General features: G+C 40.7%; 1 protein-coding gene across 1 annotated transcript in view; it reads left to right on the forward strand.

Moving 5' to 3' along the window:
- Positions 1–14,015, forward strand: part of LOC140233765 (melanotransferrin-like) — a 70,983-nt gene that overhangs the window by 19,091 nt on the left and 37,877 nt on the right. The window lies entirely within an intron of this gene.

Below are 14,015 nucleotides of genomic sequence, written 5' to 3' on the forward strand. Positions count from 1 at the left end.
TCTGAAAATGCAAAAGCTCCGTCGCGTGAGAGGGGGATACTCAGTGGCGTAACTACGGGGGGGGGGGGGCGGCATGGGGGGCACGTGCCCCCCCCCCCCCAAATCCGCTGGTAAAAAAAAAACAACAACAACAAAAAAAAAATTACCAAAACCGTAATTCAAGGGATAGTAAACTGCTTTTGAAATCGACATGAAAAGGTGATTACGAAATAATTCTTTTAACCATAATTAAAGAGCATGTATAGTGTGAAACATTGTTCAAAATTGCCCGGAGCCGACAAAAGATACTGATTCAGCATGATTCCTGGTTGGCATTCTGAATATGGTCAAGATGTGCAAAGTGTATCAAAGCTAGATCATTAATTTTGCAGTGTTGCTTTACATACTAGTCTATATCAAAATGGCTTGCATTGCCAATGATAAGACTTGACCTATTACATAGGTTGTTTCCTAACTTTCCCATGTACATGTATATAAGACACATACACTACACACACACAAACACAAACAATTAGGGGATGCTTTAAAGTGCAGATTTTGGACATCTTTCAGCTGCTTGGTCACTTCGACGCCACCCTCGATGGCCATACCCCCCCCCCAATCATGAACATAAACCGACATCATTGACTATATACCAGTGGCGGATCCAGGGAGGGGCGCACCGGGCACTCCCACCCCCTCCTAATTTCCAAAGCGAAAAAATATAGCTATATAAACGGCAGTTTTTGGACTATAAAATGTTCAAATTTTCTAGCTCGCTCGCTCCGCTCGCTCGCATTTAATCACTATGCCATTCTAATGATGTTGCTGCCAGTAATTGCTAGTAGTTGCTCCCGATGCACCCCCTTAATTTCCAAATTGAAAAAATATAGCTACAAACGGCATTTTTAGATTGTAAAAATGTCAAAATATGTCAAAATTTTCAAGCTCGCTCGCTTCGTTCGCTCGCATTTAATCGTTATGCCATTCTCCTGATGTTACTGCCAGTAATTGCAGCAGTTGGGCCCAGTGCTCCCCTTAATTTCCAAAGCGAAAAAACATACCTGCAAATGGCAGTTTGGGGACTGTAAAATGTCAAAATGTCGCTCCTTCGCCGAGGATCTCACACCGTCACATAATGTATACCCCGTATAGTCCTTCATAGCGAAGATTCGTGTATGTATACAATCACATTATGTACAATATATACTGTAGTCTATGTAAATGTACATGATGACACAGGAACCAATAAATCTAGTAAAAAAACTCTCAAAGGTTACATTTAGTGTCCAAACGCACCCCCCTTGGAAAAAAGCTGGTGACGCCCCTGCTTCTGATATTCAATGAACATTCTTCTCGTTAGTTTTTGAAGCGCAAACTTACAATTTTTTGCCTTTGCACGTTTTGACCGTGTATAGGCCTGTATTATTTTGATACGCGCATGTTGAGCTGTATAGGCCTATAAGTCGACTCGCCCTGTGATACTTGATTTTGTGCAGCTTTTTGTCAAATCTGATTTGATATATATTATGACTCATATGTGATCCAGATCACTGTACTCGCGCTTGACATAATTGAGGGTATTGATTATTTTTGTCTTCTACAGGTATACACTTCCACGTGTGATCATGAAGTACGTAGGCCTATTAGTGTAGGCCTGGTTCCATGATATACATCAGATATCTTGTGCAATTGAGTTTATAACTATTGAAATGTAAGGAAGCACTCAATCGGTTCGTATTAATTCCATAATCTATCTTGCGCATGGCTGATTTTATTGGTAGGTCAGAGTGCAGGAATTATGTATGGTGAGGGGGGGGGGGCGCAAAATATTTCAGGTACCACTTCCGTGTTTGAGTAATAGTAGCTGACAAGCAAAAGAAAAGAAAAAAAAAGCCTCCTGTGCAATTTCCGAGTTTCATCGGCTTACAGCTACAATCGAAAATTAAAGGAGGCGCATGCTTTCTGTATTAAAATACTTCGAAGCCATTTGCTACATTCCAGTGGATGATGTATATATTATCTAATACTACCCTATATAGGGCCTACTGCAACTATTATTCACCATAATCACCATAATCTGTCTTGTAGGGTCCTATATAATCCTACAGACTAAGAGGGCCTTTGCTATAGCCGTCATCATCACGGACTCAGGAATATGCTTATTGTTATTATTATTATCATTATTATTATTATCATTATTATTATTATCATCATTAAAATTGTCATTATTATCATTATCATCATTATTATTATTATTATAAAACGCAAGACAACGAAAACAATGCCGCACAATTAACACATATGCATTAAAAGTGATATCTTGACATTTTCTTTACATCACTGCTCACGAAGTTAAACAAGATCTTAAAGGGATACAGTCCTCACGAAATTTAAAAAAATGTTGTTGTTGGTACCTCCAATGAACTACTTTCACCAAAAACAAACTTTAAAATCACCAAATAAGCTCGCACATTTTGGTTGAAAAAGTGTGACTCTGCATGGTGAATATGCTAATGAGCAAGTCTTGGCGGAGAGTCATACGTCGTCGATGCACAACTCTTCCCAGCCGTGTTCTGCTCGTTATCCGTACGCTCCCTAGTAGACCGGGGGCCCAGAGCATTTATTCAGCTGAAAAGGGTCACACTTTTTGATGGTCTCATCATGTAAGGATGTGGCCAAGGGTCAATAAAATGAATTGCTGGCAAGTCACATCCTGTACCGTAAGCCTAGGGACCACAAAAAGGGACCCCGAAAAATGGATTTATTCAGCCGAAGGGGGTCACGGACAAAAGTTGGTGGATATTGTTCCTTTGGGTGTACTTATCATGAAAACAGCAATGCCAGCTATTTTATCCTGTACGGGGCCCCAGACAGTAGCCCTAAAGGGCCCCACAAATATGGTGTTATTCAGCTGAAAAGGGTCACGGCTAATTTCTTTTGCAATGGAAGTAGTTCCCATCAGAGATATCCAAAACACCAATGCCAGCTATTTTATCCTGTACGGGGCCCTAGACAGTAGCCCTAAAGGGCCCCACCCCCATAGGCCTACGTACAAACACACACAAACATTGATTTTATTCAGTTAAAAAGAGTCACGGCTATTTTTTTTTTTTTTTTGCAATGGAAGGAGTACCAATCAGAGATATCCAAAACACCAAAGCCAGCTATTTTATCCTGCACGGGGCCCCAGACAGTAGCCCCAAAGTGCCCCACCCCCTATAAGCCCTACGTACAAACACACACACACACATTGACTTTATTCAGCTGATAAGAGTAACGGCTAATTTCATTTGCAATGGAAGTAGTACCCGTCAGAGACATACAAAACACCAAAGCCAGTTATTTTGTCCTGTACGGGGCCCCAGAAAGTAGCCCCAAAGTGCCCCCCCCCCAACACACATACTCACACAATAGTTTCATTCAGTTGAAAAAGGGTCACGGCTAATTTCTTTTGCAATGGAATTAATACCCATCAGAGAAATCCAAAATACCAAAGCCAGTTACTTTATCCTGCATGGGGCCCCAAACAGTAGCCCCAGACAGTAGCCCCAAATTACCCCCTTCCCCCTCCCCCTCCCCCCACACACACGTTGATTTTATTCAGCTGAAAAGGGTCACGGCTACTTTCTTTTGCAATCGGAAGTAGTACTCATCAGAGATATCCAAAGCACTAAAGCCAGTTATTTTATCCTGTACGGGGCCCCAGACAGTAGCCCCAAAGTGCCCCCTACACACACAAACACACACACACACACACACACACACACACACACACACACATATATATATATATATATATATATATATATATGTATATATATATATGATTGGTTTCATTCAGCCGAAAAGGGTCATGGCTAATTTCTTTTGCAATGGAAGTAGTATCCATCGGATATCAAAATACCAAAGTCAGATATTTTATCCTGCACGGGATCCCATACAGTAGCTCCAAAGTGTTTTGCTTTATTCTCTTTATTGTTTGCATCTCTTCTTCTTAAATATGCGCTCCTTTGTCTTCTTTTTCGCGACAACGACAACGCGTCCTCCTCATCATCATCAGTTTTGCTGTTCTGACAAACATTTTCCAGCGTATCGGCTACGTTCGATTTTAGAGCGGCGAGAGTGGAAGACGTGCATAATTGAGTCTGGGAAAGCGTAGGAACAGCGTAGCTAAAGCGGCCAACAGCGTTATCGAAGCAGGAATGAAGCGTCGTAGTAACAGGCCTTGATTTTATACGAGAGTAGAGAACTTAGTGAGAGCGTCGTTAAAGCGGGAAGGTCGTGCTTTGATCAAGAAAGCGGCGCAGCAGCGGGACCATGTCGTCGGTGTCTAGTTTAGACTATATTTCCCGTTCTTGTGCCGCTGTTACTACGGTCAGAAAAACCTGGAATTGTTACGCTCATCCCGCGGTATTTACACTGTCACTGCTCTCTCCCCGTTTGAGCTACGATTCAAAATAGGTCAATCTTGATGGGGAGATGAGGAAGAAATTTTGAACCAGTTCAAAATTTCTTCCCGATCTGTAAAATTGCCAGATCCAACCCCATCACCCCAAACGCTGCTGCTACGATGCTCCCGGTCCCCGCACACTTTTGCCGCTCTCTCCCGATCTGACAGATTGAATATATCGGGATGTGCTCAGATCTTGATAGTGGAATTACACGTGGGGACACTTTAGGAACACTCCGTGGGGCCCCGTACAGCTATATAACTGGTTTCGGTGTTTTTGATACCTCCTTGAGTACTACTTCCATTGCAAAAGAAATTATAGCAGTGATTCTTTTCACTTAGAATAAAATAATACGGGAGCACTTTCCGCAGCTACTGGCTGGGGGCCCCTTAACTGGATGGGTTTGTGTTTTACGTATCTCAGCTGTTAATTCCACTGCCAAGGAAAATAGGCATACATGACTCTTTTCACCTACAAACAATTAATTCATATGGGGTGGGAATACCTTGGGGCTATACCTGTCAAGGGCCCTGCATCCGGGCCAATATCGTACCTCTTTTAATCGAATTCTTCAATGTTGAATTAAATTTAGCTAAAATTTCGCCTAGATGACATGGTAGTTCAATGTCATATTAATCTCTTCATTCATATTTATTTTGAAACATTCACATTACCTCTAACCTTATTGTAAATAACACTTTTTCAACTGAAATCCATATATAAGACAAGTACCATTCCACTATTCGTTCATTCATAAACTCATAATGATATAGTCACGTGATTACATGCTGCGCTCGTTCATTCAAATTGATTTCTGGCCATCTAATTTAACATGTTCTGCAGTCAATTAAACAGATATGTTCATGCTTGGCCTCTTTCCTTATTTTCTTTCGTCGTAGTTATTGTTTTGTAAGCATCATAGCATTTCATGTTTTCGTATTCGCTAAAGAGACTTTGACACCATTTTTTTAACGTGCTTTTTGAATCCAAAGAAGTAAGAAGCCGCAAATTATCTGGCCGTTACGAGCGCTTTATTACGAGCGGTCGGCCAATTCCAAGAAGTCAAGGTTATGATCCTCGAATGTTTTTTTTTTTTTAATAATTCTTTCTATGTCTTCTAGAGATATACGTCTGTATCTATTGTGCTGTCATGACTATAAAAATGAAGTTAATCTGCATCACTGGTACACGTATAGGCCTATAATGACATGTGTAGGCCTATGAAAGAGAAGGAGCCTTACCAGTCTGGTTACAGAACAAACAAATCCAGTTATACTAGATAAGAAATATGATACATTTACTGCTTTATAACAGTAATCTATAGATGAAACGAAAACACACAAAAGACACGTTGAAATGATCTGAAGCAAAGAAATAGCATGATTTGTTTGTTCATTTCCATCTGAGAAGATGGCTGGATAGCCCATATTCAGCTACTCTAAGCTGGTCTTCCATGGGGTCCAGTTGGCTCTTCGCGATGAATGAATGAAGCGGGATCTTTTATGTGCATGAGTTGTTACTCTCACATACACGGGACCTCCATTTTATGTCCTATCCGAGGTACAAAATGATTTGAATTTGAATGAACACGTTTGGAATTTGACTGTCTTTCGCGAAATTTAATGACTGAAATACCCTTTTCGGCAAGTCAAGGCGAATTTGAATGAACGTATAAGGTACCAGCCAATTTGAATACCCATTTTACGAATTCGAACCTTCTATCAAATGAACCAACAAAAGTGCGAAATTGGCTGGGAAAACCTAACTGGCTTTGATGTTTTGGGTATCTATGATCTAAACTAAGGCCTACTTCGATTGTAAAAGAAAAACAACTATGACTCTTTTCAGCTAAATGATGTCATAATAATTATGTGGGGGAGGGGCACTATATGGCTACTGTAACCTTGGCCCAGTACAAGACTTCCTTTGCAAATTTTATGAGTGTTTTACTACTGTAACCTATGGGACCCCGTATACAGGATAAGATGACTTGCTTTAGTGTGGTTTGTGATATCTCTGTTCAGTAGGCCCTGATATTAACGTTACAAAAGAATTTGTAAGACCATTTTCAGCTGATTCACAGTACATGTATAATGGATGGGACACTGTGGAGCTACTGTCTGGGGCTCTGTGCAGGATAAAATAACTAGCCTTGGTGTGTTGAATATCTCTGATAGGTACTTCTTCCAGTGCAAAAGAAATTACCCGTGTTTGGGGCTATACTGATGTGCGGGGACCCATACAGGATAAAATAACTGGCTTTGGTATTATGGATATCTCTGATGGGTACTACTTCCATTGCAAAAGAAATTAGCCGTGACCCTTTTCAGCTGAATGAAACTAATGTGTGCGTGTGTGTGTGTGTGTGTGTGTGTGTGTGTGTGTATGTGTGTATGTGGAGAGGGGGGCACTTTGGGGCTACTGATGATGATGATGAGGAGGAGGACGCGTTGTCGTTGTCGCGAAAATGAAGACGAAGGAGCGCATATTTAAGAGGAAGAGATGCAAACAATAAAGAGATAAAGCAAAACACTTTGGAGCTACTGTACGGGACCCCGTGCAGGATAAAATATCTGACTTTGGTATTTTGATATCCGATGGATACTACTTCCATAGCAAAAGAAATAAGCCGTGACCCTTTTCGGCTGAATGAAACCAATACGTGTGTGTGTGTGTGTGTGTGTGTGTGTGTGTGTGTGTGTGTGTGTTTGTGTGTGTAGGGGGCACTTTCGGGCTACTGTCTGGGGCCCCGTTCAGGATAAAATAACTGGCTTTGGTGCTTTGGATTTCTCTGATGGGTATACTTCCATTGCAAAAGAAATTAGCCGTGACCCATTTTGGCTGAATGAAACTAATGTGTGTGTGGGGGGGGGGGGTGCACTTCGGGGCTACTGTCTGGGACCCCGTACAGGATAAAATAACTGGCTTTAGTGTTTTGGATATCTCTGATGAGTATGCTGGGATACTACTTCCAATTGCAAAAGAAAGTAGCCACGACCCTTTTCAGCTGAATAAAATCAATGTGTGTGTGTGGGGGGGGGGGGGGGGGGGGGGAGGGAGCAATTTCTGCCCCCCCAAGGAAAAACGCAGTATCTAACATTTTTGGCGATTTTCACTTTTTTGCATAAATATAGTCAGTGGGCAATCCTTCTTCTTATGACATATTCAGATTTTTGAAAAAATGTTTAGAAAGCCACTTTTCCGTAACTGCCAAACGCAGTATCTACACTCAACTTGCACTTTCCCCAAGGAAAAACGCAGTATCTACATGATGAATATTTCCCCAAGGAAAAACGCAGTATCTACAAAGCTAGTCTTAATTACCAGACACTGTTATTTATATATGTGAATACTTTGCCGGTTGTTCTGTAATTTGAACGTAAATTACTTTCTTTAGATATACTTGCTCAATAATAAGACATAATGTTCAAAATATCTAACCGAAACAATACTGATTAGTAAATATTTTGATGAGATCGTAATCCTAATATAAAACACAGTGTGTGATTAAGACTAACCGAGTGCACATTAAACAATGCAACACAACACTGACAGCTTGCAGCTAGCTGCACTGATGCTGTGCAGCAGTCATCAGCACAGGGCCCGGGTGCGTTTTTTTTTAAGACGGCACAGATTGGGGCATGGCGCGTGTTAAACCTATGGGAAAAACGTTGGGTTAGGGTTTTTGGTTATGGTTATGGTTAGGGTTAGGGTTAGGATTGGGGTTAGGGTTAGGGTTAGGGTTAGGGTTTGATGGTTAGGGTTAGGATTAGGATTAGGGTTAGGTTTAGGAGTAGGGTCCCCGATAGATTTTTAGTTTCCCCAATCTGTGCCGTCTAAAAAAAACACGCGGCCCGGGTAGTCAGCATTACAGTGGGAGTGTGTACTTGGAATAAAACAAAATGTTGTCGTGGGGAAAATTACTCGTGAGCCTAGCCCTCAAGAAAATTTATCTGCAGATAATGAGTAAGTTATTCAAAACTATTTCAATATTGAAAGAATAAAGCTGATTGTTTGTCACACGAAGCGAAGTAGGCTAAATACAATGCATGTTTGTCACACGAAGCGAGGTAAACACAAATGCATACATTTGTGTTTACTTCGCTTCGTGTGATAAACGATCAGCTTTATTTCTTTCATATTCTACCTCAATGATGAACATTATCCGTACTATAACTTGTTGTGAAGTAACTTTGTTAGGCCTAGACCCATGTCAAAATTCCTCAGGCTCCGAATCCGAAAGTTTCTTCGAAAGGCAATAGATCTATTTGTGTTGTATCGGATAAACGTCAGGTTATGTAACATGTTACACCCTCCCTTAGATCTAAGTCTAGGCCTAAGTCTTTTATTGTCTAGACAGTAGGCTATGCCTAACGTTTGAGTCTTGCGTCTCTTTTCTAATGTTAGACTTTACGTTAATCAGAACTTCCAGGGTCCGTATTCCGAAAGTCTAAAGAAAGATCTAACAAGTGTAGGACTTGAATAGGCCTACTCTAGGGCAGGCCTGTAGTAAGAAGTCTAAAACTTAACCACTTTTTAGAATCCTAAGTCTAGTGAAGTGTCAATGTTCAATTATCTACATCATACCATACTTATGTCTTAAAATTACAGAGTTGACAATACTATAGATTAGGGTCCATGGGAAAAATAGGTACCCACGGTAAATAAACGAAATAGAGAAAGTTAAGAATAAGTTGTATTTTAATTCTTATCGGATCTAGACAGTGTCTAGACCCTAACCGATTAGTGAGACTGGGTTGCGTAAAATGCATGCATGATCCCATGCTGCATGCTACATAACTTACAAGTAAAAAAAGTTACAGGTACATTACAAATTTACATGACGTTAAACTTAGGTTCAATCCAGAAGGAATAGGCCTAGAGAGCGGATGTCACTTCATTCTAGACCGGTTCTAGATGTATTTTTTTTTCTAATCAAAGAGTCCTGGCTCGTGTAGGGCTTAAACCTTCTGCAGTTCTAACGTTAGGCTATTTTTTTTTTTTTTTTCTGTGAGCATCGTGCATGTATAGCCTGAGGCGGTAGACTTGTGTAGCCTGCTACGTAGCCAGCCTAGAATAAACGATATAAAAACTAGACCTAGTCTAGATCGATCTAGGTCCAGACATCCGATTTAGATTTATTTTGGTCTAGACAGACTGTAACCTAGACTGTACAGATAGATCTAGTATTCTAGATGCTAGTTAGCGGCTAGGCCATGTAGCATCACATTACAGCCCTGGCAAGCTTCATATTAAACACGTATCGACGTAACGTTAGGCCTACAGCAAGATCGGTCTGGGATACACTTTTAAGCAAAACGTTCCAAGAACGATCTGTTATTTAATAATCTTATGAAGCCTAGAGGGCATAAATGGGGGGGGGGGGGGGTGGAGGATGCATCCCCCAGGGCCAGAGAATACTTGAACAATGATGTTTACATGCATACATAATTATGGCAGAAGATTAATACTAGTCATTCCGCTGTAGATACTGCGTTTTTCCTTGGGGAAATTCGTTCCATTGTAGATACTGCGTTTTTCCTTGGGGAAATCAGTCAATTGCGTGGGGTTTCCCCAAAGTATCTACATTTTCATCAATAACTGAAAAACAAAACAAAAACAAAAAATGATATTTTCCAGGAAAATTGGTAGCTAGATAGACTAAAATTCCACAATGAAGGAATTTTTCAAAGAGTATATTTTCCAGGGGCTTTGGCAAAAAGATAAAATGGTGAATATCTCGGTTGTTTAGAAATGGAGCTGGATGTAGATACTGCGTTTTTCCTTGGGGGGCAGATTTGGGGCTACTGACTGGGGCCCCGTGCAGGATAAAATAGCTGGCTTTGGTATTTTGGATATCTCTGATGGGTACTACTTCCATTGTAAAAGAAATTAGCCGTGACTCTTTTCAGCTGAATTAAACTAATGTGTGTGTGTGTGTGTGTGTTGGGGGGGGGGGGAGCTCCTTTGGGGCTACTGTCCGGGGCCCCGTACTGGATAACATAACTGACTTTGGTGTTTTTGATATCTCTGATGGGTACTCCTTCCATTGCAAATGAAATTAGCCGTGACTCTTCTCAGCTGCACGAATGAAATCAATGTTTGTGTGTGTTTGTACGCTATGGCCTATGGGGGGGGGGGGGTGGGGCACTTTGGGGCTACTGTCTGGGGCCCCGTACAGGATAAAGTAGCTGGTATTGGTGTTTTGAATATCTCTGATGGGAACTACTTCAATTGCAAAAGAAATTAGCCGTGACTCTTTTCAACTGAATAAAATCAATGTTTGTGTGTGTTTGTACGTAGGGCCTATGGGGGGTGGGGCCCTTTGGGGCTACTGTCTAGGGCCCCGTACAGGATAAAATAGCTGGCATTGGTGTTTTGGATATCTCTGATGGGAACTACTTCCATTGCAAAAGAAATTAGCTGTGACCCTTTTCAGCTGAATAACACCATATTTGTAGGGCCCTTTGGGGCTACTGTCTGGGGCCCCGTACAGGATAAAATAGCTGGCATCGCTGTTTTCATGATAAGTACACCCAAAGGAACAATATCCACCAACTTTTGTCCGTGACCCCCTTCGGCTGAATAAATCCATTTTTCGGGGTCCCTTTTTGTGGTCCCTAGGCTTACGGTACAGGATGTGACTTGCCAGCAATTCATTTTATTGACCCTTGGACACATCCTTACATGATGAGACCATTAAAAAGTGTGACCCTTTTCAGCTGAATAAATCTTCTGGGCCCCCGGTCTATAGTTTACCCGGATGCATGAAGACGTCGGTGGCTACTCCGACTCGTATTTGACATTGTTTCTACGTTGTGTGTGTGTGTGTGTGTGTGTTTGTGTGTGTGTGTGTATGTATTGTGTATTATATTCGCACGTGTGGACGGTACAACTAGATGATAGATCTACGGTAGATACGCGTACGCACCCCGTACGCGGTTTGCCCTTCGCACTTTTCCAGTCTCAAGCGCAGCTGCAGCCCAACCTGTCGCCGCTCATGCATGTTCTATAGTACGTACAGAGTGTACATATTTATAGGTAGAAACGATTCTACACAGGCCTGCTAGTACACTACAGGGGCGACCGCATTCAGCGTCGTCTGGTCAGGCTATCTTACATCAGTAGTTTTGCTCGAATCGTGCAGAAAATTTCCCAGGAAAATCCTTTTTTCCGTCCCAGACCAACAAAAGTATCGTTAAAGGTGAGCTGTATGGCTGGGAAATATCGGTACAACGATGCCGAACATAAGAAACTTAGGGCCTACAAAATCTCGAAATCGTGTTGTGACCTACCTGTGCGTGGACAATTTGTGAAGCGATGTTTTAACGTGGACCGGCAGGCTGTGGCCCTCGGTTATAAACCGAGAAAACTCCTGAAACCAGATGCAATCCTGACCATTTGCTCACATGAGTTATAAAACAGAAACACCTCGAGCATCGACTTCGAAGACAACCGAGGGAAAAAAGCGTAGAGAGGTAAGGAAAGTGGCTAGCTATGTTTAATTTACCGTGGGCCTGCAGCCGGGGTTGGACTGCAGTACAGTGCCACTGAGCTAGCTGCTGCCAGTGCCGACTGGACATGCACGGCAAAGTGGAGCGAATTCATATCCCTACGACCCCCTGTGTTTACCCTTCCCGGCTCACGTCATATTTTTTTTTCGAGGAAAGGCGATTATCTGACTACTTACAGAAATATTGATATACAAACAATATTTTCTTTGAAGAATTCGACTCTCTCATGCACAGGTTATCTTCGGTTTGAATGCCAAAATCGACTGGACGAGGTCGAGTGTACTGTGTATGTATACATTGGTATGGTAAGGATTTGCGCGCGAGTGGTTTCTACGCTAAGAAGTATGCAACACGGACGGAAGCTAGAAAACGACCGTGCCTATTTGATGTCAAGTTCATGGTATATTTGGTTTAAAAATACATATAAATTTATGTTTACAATATTAATTTTTCGTAAATTATATAAACTAAGCTTGAAATATTTTGTTTGAAATTATAAAACCACAAACTTTCACATTATATGATAAAATTGCAACTAATCATTTGAACACTTAAATTGGTTTTTAGAGGCATGGCTGTCAACTTGGTGAGTAGGGCATGCACTACGTAGCATCTTTTTGCCGGCTCTTTCACGATCGCTTGAAGGAATTATTTTTCAAAAATCGCGTACGGAGACAATTTTTGATGTCCAAGCGTATAAATTAGTGAAAGTTTATATTTTTTACTCTTCTTAATTATCAGTGCAGTGAAAATCTCAGGACTGCCTCCCTTTAAACATCAGCATTTCATGGAGTAATGTTAGTAGTAATGGACTGTCTTCGAGGTCATATCCTTACTGGAAAGAACACAGTGTGAACAATTTGAGAACACGGTGTGGAATCTCTTCGCAGTGTTAAAGTCCAGCGTTTTAATGTGGTGACCACACTGCGAATCATCAAATCACAGTGTGAAACAAAACATAACTATGAGAGCTCTCTGTGGAAAAAAAAAAACACACCACAGTGTGAAATCATCTTCATACCGTGAAATTCGAGCATTTTAACATTACCAACTATGTGAACATATTGTGAACAAACTGTGGGACTCTTCCGTCGATATTTTTTTTCATTGCAACTGATTGCCAAATTGCCCTACATCGACGTAAATGTATCATTGATACTACTAAAACAGTGATCAATTCCATGTTTATTTAAATCGATGTAGGGTAATTTTTCATTCAGTTGCAAACTGTGGGACACTGTGTTCTATTCAGCTTATAGACATTCATGATTATGATATCAATAACTATTTCGTTCTTAAATGAAAGGAACACCAGATTCATGAAATAGGAACATTTGACATGAAATCCAAAAATTCTAGGTAAATAAATTTATTTCATTGGTCTATTGTTGCATTGTTCAAGAGCATCAGAGACATCAACATCTTTATCAGATATCTGTTTCAATGAAGACATACAGTCCTTTTATAGCACTTTACTCATAGTATAGGGACTTATTCAAAGTCTGTTTATGCACGCATGCAGAGAGGAAAATGTGTTTTACATTGTGCAACTTTTGTAACAGGGTATACGGGTTATGGATTTTGAACCCAAAATATCCTGAGTAGGATACCGGTACCCTAACCACTTGACCACATTGCTCTTGTGTGTGAAAGAGGTTAAAAAAAAAACCTCGTATAGAGCAAGCGATTGATCAATGTAAGATGTAATTAGGTGATCCGAGTATTCTCTGGGATCACCTTCTGTATCTGTACTGATTCGTTGTTCTTCTTTCTTTATTTCTCCTCAAAAGTTGTGCAGAGGTTAACTCAGAAAGTCTTATGCATATCAACTTCAAACTTATACCATATATGTATCATGTCCCAAAGACGAAAGATTTAATAAAATCATTGTGATCAGTTGACCGTGACGTCACTATGACGTCATTATATAAAAACACATTTTCATTCATATCTCATTAATGGAATAGAATTTCTCAATGAAATTTACTTCACATATAGTTTAAAATGAAATTTACTTCACATATAGTTTAAGTCAAGTTCTTTGTACTCATATTCTCAAAATTCATCT

This window comes from Diadema setosum, chromosome 10, assembly GCF_964275005.1.
Source record: "Diadema setosum chromosome 10, eeDiaSeto1, whole genome shotgun sequence".
Taxonomy (NCBI): Eukaryota; Metazoa; Echinodermata; class Echinoidea; order Diadematoida; family Diadematidae; genus Diadema; species Diadema setosum.